Below are 13,429 nucleotides of genomic sequence, written 5' to 3'. Positions count from 1 at the left end.
TTAATGATTACATTATAAAATATGAGATATTATATGTTGAAAGAAGTGCTCGGGCAATGGTAGGAAAGATGAAGGAAAATGTATCACGTATTTTGCAAGTAGCTACAAGAGCCACCAAGAGTCATTGTATATTTAAAAAAAAATTAAAAATATTGTGAAGCAGTAAAAATTATATATGTATATGTAAAATCTCGACTTTTTAATCCAAGGTAATAAATATTTTTTGTGATGAAATGGATAGTGAACATAACGCACTTTTATTAAATACTGAAGTGAAATGGCTATCTTTTTATACTACTCCTAAAAAAACGTATTCAATTTCACACTACTAAATAACACAAGAAATATTTTTTTAAATATTTAACAAATTTACTAAAATTGAACTCTTGGATCCATTTAGCCAGAATTTTTAATTTGTCACTTATCAAAATAGCACATGAATTAATATAAAAATAATTTTATAAACACTAAAAAACCGAAAAATTTAGTGTTAAATATAAAACATAGAATTCACGGATTTGTATATTTACATTATTCTGATAAATTATATATAATATATATATACAGATAATTTATAGATTTATTAAAGTCAAAGTAAACATATTTTAAAATAAGCCACCATCAATTCAACACACTCACGCCTTGATTAGCTAATTAAAAATCGAAATTAATCATAGAGGACGAACCACGTCCTTTGTCGGGCCAGTGTCGTTATTCGAATTTGCATTTGAATGACTGTTTACATTGAGATCGCTTTATTGTTCCCATGACACTTGCGCGTAATAAGTTCGGTGTGACTTCGTTGCGCCCCCTTTTCCGCGGGGGTCGCCTTTGCCCCCCTTCTCCTCGATCGGGACCGAGCCCCGCGTGAATAATTGACTCGACACACTTGTCCAAAGGCGTGATTAAATCAATACGACGTATCAATTATTTAAATGGAAGAAGCTGGTCGGACCTGCGGTTGTTATCGCGGTAGGTGCAAAGAAGTTATCCAATCTTGGCGGGGAAGTATTTCGTGGGAAAGGGGCACGTCTCTTAGGAATATGGCTGGCGGTCGTGGAAAGTATTACAAAATCATTTTCCCGACATTCGGCTGTGAGCGGAATAAATAACGTCGCCGGGCAAAAACGTGAAGATGGAACAGGGCCGGCTTAGAGTTGAGATTCATTGCTCGTTTCATATTTATCTGTATTGGATATTTTTATTATTAAAAAACATAATGCATGTAAAAAATACAATGAAAGCTGGCATAATTTTAGCAATATAGCTATGTTTAAACAAATTGATCATATATTTTAGAAAATAAAATAAATTATTAAAAAGAAAAACAAGACCTTTGTATAAAATCAAAACAGGCGATAAGGCAACAGAAAATACGTAAACTTCACAATGCTTTTAATGTGCGTACTTTTTCACTATAAAATGCTAATTTCGATAATATTAATAATTTTACAAACATACATGTGTAAAATTTTGTCATTTTTACAATTTAATAAGAGTAAAAATAAAATGTATAAATATAAAAATTATAAAATAAAATGCTAATTAAGTAAATTTAGCTGTAGATCTAAAACCATTGATATGTGTTTTAAGCTGTTAAAACAGTCACACAATTGGGCCACATTTGCCAAAAAATAATTGTCAAGGACCGCATATGGAAATTATTATTTTTTCTACAGAGAAATCTATATTACCAATGAATCGATTACCACTTTACTTTTCATTTAAAAAATAATAGCATATTATTTTTAATGTGAAAACTGAGCTTGTTTTTTTTTTTGATCAGTGCAGCAATATCTGGTTTATTAATAGAAGTAGCGATGCAAAGATTTTTGTTTAAATTTACCTTTTGTAAGCTTCATGCAATATAAAATGGAGGTTCAAAAAAAAACATCATATATAAGGCATATTCTTAGAGTGCAGAATATTTTTTATTATGCAGTTATAAACTTCTATACTTGCATAAATAATTCTTAAAATTTCATATATGATTTAAGCTTTATGCATTATATCTGCAAATTTGCAGGCAGCATGTTGATGTCAAATAATATTAAAATATTAAATATTCTAAAATTTTATGACATTTATATTTTTATGTTATGTGTTTATGCATTCATTATATTTGCGATTTTTTTTGTTACTTTAGTTTTTTTGTGAAAATTTATTTATTTTGTAAATCTTCTGTTGCAACATTTGAGTTAATTCTTTGCGTTACAAATGGGTCAACACAATCTAGATTTATTAAGTAAGTAGTGAAACACCAGACTGAATTCAAAGTCTGTAAATCATTGACATCAATTTTATTAATTTTAAACTATAAATTAAAATTTTAGAATCTACTCTCAAAGTCATGTGATCTACTCTTTAAAATCTACTCTTAATTGAATCTACAAACGTTTAGAGTTATTGTAAATGATAAAATGAACCAATAATTTCGACATCAGTTCAATTTAAATGTTCCAATTCTTATGCACGAAAACGCACGACCACACATTAATTCTATATACTTATTTTTTTATAATAAGATATTTTATAATAATATCGCCATGTTTAGACACGTTATTCAAAGCCACCAAAATTCGTTTACATCACACGGCTTTAATCAATTAATCACGCGAAACTTTGTATCGTCAATTTGTTACGCGACAACCGATCGATCACAAGCGCACGTCAAAACTTTCAAACAAAAATACGTTCAGTGGCACAAACATTAACATCCTTCGAACTAGTAGGAAAGGCTATAGCTGTAAATTTATTCGGAATCCCGTCATTTTCGGCTCTCCCGCGCGAGATTTGGCATTGTGCAGTGTAACGATTGTTATTCGGGGGCCGTCGGAGCATCCCGCGGGAATCCGTCCCGGCAGCGACGTCCCGTGAATTCTAAGGGACGGCCTGACCGCCCTGTGACATCCGTAATAAATGTTCTTGTCATTGTTGCCGATATGTTCGAATTCTTTACCACCGGCGCCCAAAAGCCGCCTATTTTCAAATTGTGCAAATCAACGACCGGGCCAAAAATGATTCTTTGGTAGAAGAAAATTTAGGTTGTACTGTTTTTGTTCTGTTTAATGAGAAATGCTTTTAATTTTAATGATTGAGATTGATTTGGAAATTCAAAGATGTCCATGGTCCATTAAGGCGATTAGCAGTCACAGCTAGGTGGCAGTCCGTTTAATGTTTCAAACTATGGGGGAAATGCAACGCATTTATTATGCAAAAGTCAACGATTAAGGTTGCTGCATTCACCCGCTCGCATAGATGTTCGTATATTAGGTATTAAAAAATAATATATTATCAATATTTTGTTATAAATGATAGATTAGTGCATATTAGAGATTCCGCCCAGAAATTTCTCAAAAATGAGATTATTTTAAAACTTTTTTCATATTTGTGTTGGTGCTAGAAAAATATAAAACATATTAATTTTAATTCATTACAATATAATTATTAGTATTTTATATAACATATCAAAAATCATATCATATCAAACATCAAACCACTTAAAATATCTTTAAAATTAAACATAATTCCATTGGCCAAAAAGACCGATATGCACCTGGCGGCAAACTTACGAGATAAGGGATTCTGATCATCCAAATTGCTAAATTATTTTTTTAAAGACACTGATAAAAGATAAACCAGAACGGGCAGTCCAAGCTTACACAGTTAATACTGCCCTAGCGTAAGAGTATTGGGCCTTTGACTGATTGAGATTTCAGAAGCCCCGAAGAATCACTAAAAACTAGCTTCATAAAAAAGGCTTACGCCCTCAGAAAGTTCAAAGAAACCACACATCCATAAAGGCCCAGCACTATAACTACGCCCTTCGCCCACAAACCTATAACACAACGCCACGGTGACTAGGCCCACAGAGGGCCTGCTCCATCCAGAAAAGACCTGTGCCACAGCGTCTACGCTACAGTTACCACATTTTCTGAATCCCGCATCACCAGAGGGTCTATGTAGCAGCATTAATATGTTTTATTTTTTCGATAAGTATTATCAAAAATGTAATTTAAAATAAGTTGGTATTTTAAGGGCCTAATTTGTGTCTCAATTGTATTCACAAACTTCGAAAATGTTTGAGAAAATACAAAAAAAAATTGGTGAATGCTGAAATATGAAGTATTTGTATTCTAGGATTTTCCTAATAGCTTCCACTTTTTTGAAAACGTGCCACCGGATAGTGGCAGCTACATTTCCATATATTTATATGTAATAATTAATATATGCTTACAAAAATACTTTTACTAGTTTTTCCGGTAATTATTTTGGCTGCAAAATCTCACTTCAAACCTGAAATTTCGAACATTTTTTATCTTTAAAAATGTTACTAAACATAAATTTAAAAAAAGGATTAGCAAAAATGATATTAGATATTAATATTGTAATATAATCTATTATAAAATAAGTGGATGCAAAAATTATATTTTTTATTTTAAATAATGCATATGACCAAAATTTAATTATCAGCCCAATTTTGCTATGCAACATGGCTGCGAGCTGATTAATATTTACATTACCAGCGCTGAGAAATAATTGACCGTGTGTACTGACACACGTAACACCGGCACGTGCACTGTGACCCATCAATATGCAACATTGCCAATTGCCTGAACCACATTAGTGGATCTCAGAGAAGCTAGACACTCACGATACAATATATCACTTACACGTTGACTGTGTCCAAATATAAACAGCCCAATATTACATTATTTACATCTAAATCGAACAGTTGTAGGGAGCAAGAGAGAAAAAAATCGTATCGATATTTATGTGCAAAAGCATAAAGGGGTAATTTCAGGAGCGAGGCCATGAAACAAACACTTTTATAAATGTGCCACGTTCTGGGTAATTTGTTGCAATCTGTCGTAGCCATTGCCTGGTTCATTTTTTTCGCAACAGAAGAGGGAACGAATGGAATAACAAATTGATGATCATTTCACGGCGCCATTCATCTGCAGTTGGGGACCGAGTTCATCTGTACAATAACGAGTGTGAATGACCCTAGCACCGTTTATAGGTTATATATTATTGTATAGGTAAATATTTGACATATTTAAAAATATTTGTATCACTTTTAAAAATAAATAAATTATTATAAAAAATTTTTTCATAATGAAAAAAACTGATTTTCTAATAAATTTTACCAAAACTTAACCTAAATCAATTAACCAAACTCAACTTAACCTAATGTCAAGTTCTAAAATCAACCACAGTTTTTGAACTTTTATTATGTTTATTCATTTAGGTTAGGTTTCTATTTGGTTTAATTTATTTTAAATATTGTATTTTGTCAAAATTATCACAATTTTGTAAATATCTGATTATGTGGAAATACACGTATCAGTTCACATGTATAATTTTACTGCTACTGAACTGTGAAATTGTAAACCAATTGTTCGATACATTTTAACTGGCTAAGTTATTGAAATTATATTTATACTAGTGAAAATATAATTTTACTGGTAACACACATTCACTGTAACATATACATACCTATGTATATGGATTTTAGCTTTGTACGAGTAAAATAGAAAGATTTTTTTGATAAATTTGTAGACTAGTTATTAAAATTTAAATTTTATTTTATTAGAACTTTTGAATAAAATCATGCCAAGTTGAATAAGTAAAAAATAGGAATATAAATGTTTTGGAATAAATCCAAAATATTATAGATTTTAAATATGTTTAGTTTATTATTAATTTTAAATAAAGTGAAAACTTTTTGAAAACTGATCTCAGTATGACGAAATATTTTGTTTCGAATTTAAAAATGACATTATAACTTGACACAATATTTTTAGGAATTCAGTTCATCATTGACTTGGCGTGTGCCAGATGTGTTCAAAAGTGACATTACAGGTGTTTCGCTGACCCTCAAATTTTTTTTATAAAACATTATTTTCACAATTTTTTTTGTTTCATACAGTATTCTTAAACATGGACAAAATACGATCTGTCAACCTTATAAGAGGTTATTTTGATGCAGTAGTAATATGGTAATTCAAAATAAAATAAAAATATATCATCTTCCTTACATTCAATATAACGAATTTTCAGTACACCGAAATTTATTCATTGGTTCCGTGAGCTTCGCTTTTATGAGATTTCACTGTAGAATTTTAAATTTATTATTATCTAGCTAAGTTTTAAACCTATTCATAAATGATATACAATTATAATTAAATATCTAAGTTTCAAATCTAACGTAAAATAATATTAAATGTTTTCTTTTGGAAATATTTAGACAAGTTGTAAACCTATTTTCAAATGAGTTGAAAATGTAAAGTAGTTTTTTATAGATTAAACCATTTTGATTATCATTAAAAATCCTAAATAATAATGTTTAATTTGAACTATTAAATTTAAAAAAATCAGAACGAAGCAAAAATAATATTTAAAACCCAAAAAGTTGAGGGTCCGGTATTCGCACACGCGATAGCTTCGGTACCTCACGATAGTGAGATACCGACAGCTAGTAAATCCAAAATGTATTTAATATTAAAAAATATATTTATTATTTCCATGTTATTTTAAGTACTATATTATTTTATTTATTAATAATCTAAGTAATAATAGATTTAGTGAAATATAATGTTTTACAAATAGTATAGCACTTGGCGCGGAAACATTTGTCGCCTCGTTAACTACCATAAAAATATCGTTCCTAACAATAAATTGATTTCTATAGAACACGCAGTTCCCTGTCTCCATTTTTATGGAAATAGTTATTATAGCAGAAGAATATAACGTTTCATTGAAATGATTCGATTTATAGGGGGCGTTCATAATCGCGAACCATTGTTCGTGTGATCCATCAACACAAGGGGGTGACATATTTATTTTTAACAGAATATACACATATATGGATGTGTTATACCATACATGTACTACATATGGCCATTTTTGGATAAAGAACAATTAATTTAGTGGCATAAGGCAACGTTAAAAAAATGTTACATATTTTTAAAAACAATACACATAGTAGCTAGCAGATATTTGTAAAATAAAACAATAATCATAGTTAAACAAACATATTAAAAGTAATTTAGGAATATATAAATATAATTAACAATTAAGTAAATGATAAAATTTTAATTTATTAATCTTCATGGTTTCTTAATTACTGTATAATTTTTCATAAAAGTTAAATAAGTTTGCTTATATTTATATAAATCTAGGAGCATTTATATATATGGGTTTACGAAACTGCTTCAAATCCCTCATGAATTGGTTTTATATTTTCTTAGTATACTCACCCTACCAAGCCATATTATATAAACATAATATGTGATACTAATGCTACTAACTCTATCTCATAATTATGTTTCAGAGCCTAATTAAAATGTTCTTATTACCGTGAAACCGCACAACGGCCGGGTAAGACGCTAATCGAATATAACCTTTACTGATTCCTTGGGGTCCCTCAAGCCTTCCTACGTCCACCCGCCCATAAAGCCTTACATAATTTCTCTCCAAAACTTGAACCATCTTGGACCGGATGCCTAAGTTTGCCCCATCCGCTTTCGTTCGTGTAATGCAGCTCAATCCCCGAGACAATTAATAACTTCTGACCGATTACAAGAGCTTGCGGTTAAACGTACATAGTATACTATATATTATATGTAATATATTGTTATTATTCTAGTCGAAAAATACGAGTTAATTCGCATATTAACCAAGCAAACAGGGCAATGCTTTTAGTGGTTAACGGCCGGAAAAACAAAATGCGGACATTACGAGTTTACAATTTGCATAAGGTACAGGCCTCAAATGACTTATTAAGTCGTCACGTGGCCGTGTTTACATAATGGCAGTGTATTAGGGTTCACATTAGGGCTGGTGACATTAAACAAAGGGTTCGTGTCCGCGCCTAATGAAGAAATGTATCGGACCTTTCTGATCTTTACGGCTGCCCTTATTGCGTATAATATCACGACACATCCGAGTCGTTTGTGGCTCGAGGTTAAATTAAGGACGAAGTGAAATTTAATAAATTAAAAATAAATAGCATGTTCAAGAACCCACTAATATATGATTTTTTCTATATTATAATATAGTTTACAAAACATACATAAAAAATTGAAATATTTATTTTAAGAATCGAATCTAAAAAATAGTTTAATAGCGATGCTTGACACGCACGTTTTTTTTATATTCATAAATTATTATTAAGTTGAAACAGTTATAATGCGGTCACACAATTCATGCCAAAATGGATTAAAAGTATAATATATATTAAATTTATGCTGTAGTACAACACTATAGTAGGCTTAAAGTCGTTCAAAGATTGAATTAAACTCTTGGCGATGGGCTAATTTGATAAACTAAATCTTACGATTGAATTGGAAATGGCTGCTTTATCTGGCCTTGGAAAGTGTCTGTTTTTATTTAAAGGAAGTTTGACTTAATAGGTGTAACAAAATGTGGAAAGGAAAATGTAGTAAAAAAATAAATCGTATGAATGATGTTTGGGATTAATATCTAAAAAAGATATTGAAGAAAATTGTGTTTCTTAGCAAGAAATATTTTCGAGACTTAGGAGCAAAATGCTGATTGTATAAAATTATGATTTCTTATTTTCCTAGGTTTCCCTAGAATTTCTATTAAATTTTTTTTTATTAAAAATTAAATTTATACAAGTATTTTTCAAATGTTTTACAAGCAATGCAAAAGTTCAAAATAAGTAGTTGCTTAAATCCGCTAAATTCATAGCTGAATTTAAAATAGGTAGTGATAAAAGGGACAGTGGTTTTCAATTAACACTCTGAAAACATTGTTTGCCAATACAAGTTTTATGGCCGACTCTAGGAATTATGGCAAATAATATGCTTTGATTTCCTCGAACATTTATCGATTAACAAAAAAATAGGAATGCAAGGACCAATGATTTGAAAATGATTATATTATTACGTCTTTGGTAATAATTTTTTCGCAAGCTACATGAAACAAATATTAAAATAATAAAATATCTCGTATTAATAATATTATAGTTTGTGGGGTATTATTCTTAAAACTTGCATTAATTTACTGTGACCAAAATGATCATCTATTACCAAGAAAAAAAGACAATATCGTATAGACCACACAAAAGCCAATGTTACGACCAGAGAAAATCACATAAATAACACGTGTGTACTCCGTCATTGAAATTACTGTAAATATTCTATGTCATTGAAAGAATATTTATTTGTTGTGAAACGGTCACGGATATATTGAATTACCGTATATACAAATTCCCGTTGTAGTATACGACCTTGGACAATGCCCATCAAGCAAATGTCACCTTCTAAATGCGTATACCTATTTCGTTGTTCTAAAAACGAGTATATCTAATGGCTGGATTATCACTGCATGATTGTGATTGGTCAGCAAGCTTTGCAGCCAAATACTTTGGCGCAACATATGTAAATATAATATAATAAGACTAAATAGATTCCACCTGCGTCTCACTGGCTACTAAAAAATGATTGAATTTCTTTGGTTGATAAAAAAGTATTAAAATAGTCTGAAATTTTAAATTTTAAACAAAAAAATCATAAAATATTTTATCTATCTAAAAGTAGTGCCATTCCATAATACAGTGAACTCATTATCTATTAATAACATAAGTAAATATAGTTAAGAACAAATATAGAAAAGCTGTAAATGTAATTTTAAATATGATCTAAAAGTCTTTTTTTATTAAATCTTAGTATTTATCAACTTTTTAAATAAAAATAAAAATATTTTTTTTATGTTTAAAAAACTCATTATACATATTTAAAAATAAAAATATCATGAAATACCTCTTTCCTCAATGTTTTTTTAATAATTTTGTAATGCAAAGATATGAAAATCATAAGACAGTGCTTCAGCATAAGTACTGATGAAAATCTTAATATAGATGATATAATGATTTTTTAAATTACAGATATTAATTTTAAATTGAATTTTAAATTTGCTTAAAGTTAAGAAACATTAGGTTAATTTAGAACTAGTTTAAGGTATTTATTTTTAGTATATTTATACATGTAAATGAATAATAACCAGGAACTTGATTTTTAAATAAAATTACAAAAATCCTTAAATGTTATATTAACATACAAATATGTTGAATTAATGTGAGAATATCGATTTATAAAATTCCAAAAACTACTGGGAATCAGCAGTTTTAAAAATGATATACTCATAAGTGAAATCAATAAATACTTAAATTTAATAAATATTTTAATATATATTCTTTGCTATAAAATTTTTATAAAGTTTAAATAAATTTCAGCACTTATTTATTAAAGGATGCATGAAACGGTACCGTATCGCGAATGACCCGTCAGCACAGCACCCTGGCGACCCAAAGTGACAATTTATCATGACTCCAAGAAGACCGTTTCGTCCGTATCAACCCCTACAAGGTAAAGCCATTTGCATGCGGACTCCAGGGGACACATATTCCTGAGCTTTTACCTCTCTCCAAAAAGCTCACCTGCCGTTGAAGAAGGAAGTTGCGCACTTGACGACACATTTCGCGCACCACACATAATTTTATGTAATGACGCAATAGATACCAAATGGAAAATCTGAAATATGAACACATGTCCGAAGTATTGGGTATCGTGCAATCTCTACACGAAAATCTGACATTTTGAATTGCGAGGGATCCCCACAGATAATAGCACCACTTCATTATCCACCGCACCGCACTTCGTTATTTATGAATGATGAGCTCTAAGTAGCCCATATGCCGTGTATTTTTTAATGGACTGTTTATATTATATTATAAAAAAATATAATCCTTTATATTATTAAACAATTTTTATATAAATATTTCTCATACGCTAGATAATTATTTTATTTTAATTATACAAATACACAATCAATACTTAAATATGTAAGTTGCAATATATTTTAAGCTAAAAATGTGTTTAATGAAAAATATGATTTATATTACAAAGTTAGCATATATTAAAATGACAATCGGACCACTCAAGCGAATAATATCATCTGTACGGTGTAGGCAGTTAGAGAATAAATAAGTTTGGATATCGTAACAATGGTATATCAACAAACAGCCCTCTAGTTCGTTTTGTTGGTGCATTTTTATGCACCAGTTAGTGTCTCCCGTGGACAGATATGATAGATGATGTGTGCATAATAATTTAGGGTTGCCCCTAAAATTAATAAATAAAACGTTTACATATATAACTAGAAAAAATACTGAATAAATACGTCTCGCTATAATATATCAAACTATATAATAATTTTATAAAAAATTACAGTACTCAAAGAATTGTATGCATATTGAAATTTATGTACCAATTTGTACCAATATATTACACTGTTACCCTGTTCACTAATATATTTTCCATTAAAAGCAAAACGAAATTTATACGTAAATTTATATCTCAAGATGTATTGCGACTAAAACTAATAATTCTATAACAAATTTCTGAGATAAATTCAGAAGTCGACTTTGAAGTAAATTAAAATAAATAAAAAACATTGTTGGCTATGACTGATGCCTTATTTTACCTTAATTATTAATAATTAATATAATACAACATAATTTTTATTAGCTAGTTTGTTTACACGTATCACTAATACTAAAATACATAAGGTTTTTTATAGCATTATCAGGAAGGAATCTTTTACAAGCAAGCAACTTATATTTTATCTTCAAAGCAATTGGTGATATTTTTTAAATAAGCTTTTTTGTGATAATTTTCCAAAGACAACAGATATTAATATCCCAATGTTTTAATAGTAATATATTTTATTTTATTGCATTTAATATTATTTAAATAAAGTTTTTTTATACAGTTCAGAATTTCAACCCTATCGTAAAAATGCTAAGTAGTTTCAGGGGCACATGCGTCCAACTGTTACAAAAATTACCCCCTAATTGTTGGCCCATCCCCTTGTAACAAGTAGTACACCAGCGATTTCAAACAATGTATTTAGTTATTTTTTTATTATAAATATGAAAAAATAATAATTAAATATTAAATAATAATATATACATATTATTAATTTAATTAAAAAAATACATATCAAAATATAAAACTGGGTTGTATTAATTGGACTTTTTAAACTCAAATAATTTAATTATAATGCAATACAAAAAAATATTATTTTTTGGTTGGTAATTATTTATTATTTCGTTACTCTTATTAGTACATTTGTCACAAAAAAATATCAAACAAAATTGTACACCGGCCGGCACCCCATCGCTCATTTCCGACGGACAAAAAAATCTAACAAATGGGGGTAACCAGATTGGAAAGGGGATGAAATTATCCATTAAAAATATGACCGACATATCAAATTCCAGTTGTGCACTTGTTTGCTTTTACGTAACACCATAGAAGCCTAGACAATGAACAGCCTAACTAGTAACCCCCCGCAGCGCCTAAAATTAAAACTGCACTGCCGAATTATTCCTCATATTTAATCTTTTTTCTATTTATAAAATTTAATTACGCTTTCGCAGTTAATTAGAAAACATGGCGAGAAAATTAAGACGCGAAATACGGAGTTTATTTATTTATTTGTCTGTTATATTTTTTTTCGCAATGTACGTGAATTTTTAATCAGATTCCGGTTGTTAAAAAAGAGCGCTTTGCTCAACTTAAATCCATTAAAAAAGGAAATGGATTTCGGCACGGGTTTTGCTCTCGTAAAAAATACACGAGTAATTACGAGGGTTATGCTACATTATTAAAATCGTTTTAACCGAGGTGTGAGGGTAAATGTTGAACTGTTTGCGTTTTCAAAAAGAAACCGGTTTTTAGCATAAAGATCGTATCATTAATAAATAAATACAAAAAAATAAGAAATTGTGTCAGATTTTATATATTAGGAATATTTGCAGTAAACATATTGTGAGCTTATTTTATCATTGCATGTGTATATTTATAGAATTCCAGATTTAACAAAATTAAATGTTACTCGCATAGTCGCTTTAAAACAAGGGTAAGTAGAGTAACGGGTAGGTGACGAGAACACGGCCACAAAAGAGGCCCAGACATTGCCTTGATGGATTGGCAAGCAGATATGGGATTTGAAACAAATCTCAACAGCGCCTAGCACTTCGTTACAGATTATCCTTTTACACGGGAAAGGGGAAGAACCTGTTTAGAATTTAGGGATACGCCATTTACCATGCGCATATTTGAAATTCTGCTCCAATTATTCACAAGGAAAGCACTGAGTTTAAGTGGCATCTTAAAATTATGAAAATTACTTATATCTAAAAAAAAATATGGTTGATTATTTAGTTATATAAGGATAAATTTATGAAGCATAAGCATTGTGAGATATGAAACAAATATTATTATATTCGATACAAAAGGTAGTGTATTTTTAATGTAAAGAATATTATTGAAAAAATTAATGAAGCAAAATAATCGATATTTACTTACATATGTAACAATATATGGATGGTTAA

The sequence above is a fragment of the Plectrocnemia conspersa genome, unplaced genomic scaffold (genome assembly GCF_051122295.1).
Source record: "Plectrocnemia conspersa isolate PC_06_02 unplaced genomic scaffold, ASM5112229v1 ptg000012l, whole genome shotgun sequence".
Lineage (NCBI taxonomy): Eukaryota > Metazoa > Arthropoda > Insecta > Trichoptera > Polycentropodidae > Plectrocnemia > Plectrocnemia conspersa.
Note: the sequence above shows the minus strand (reverse complement) of the source record.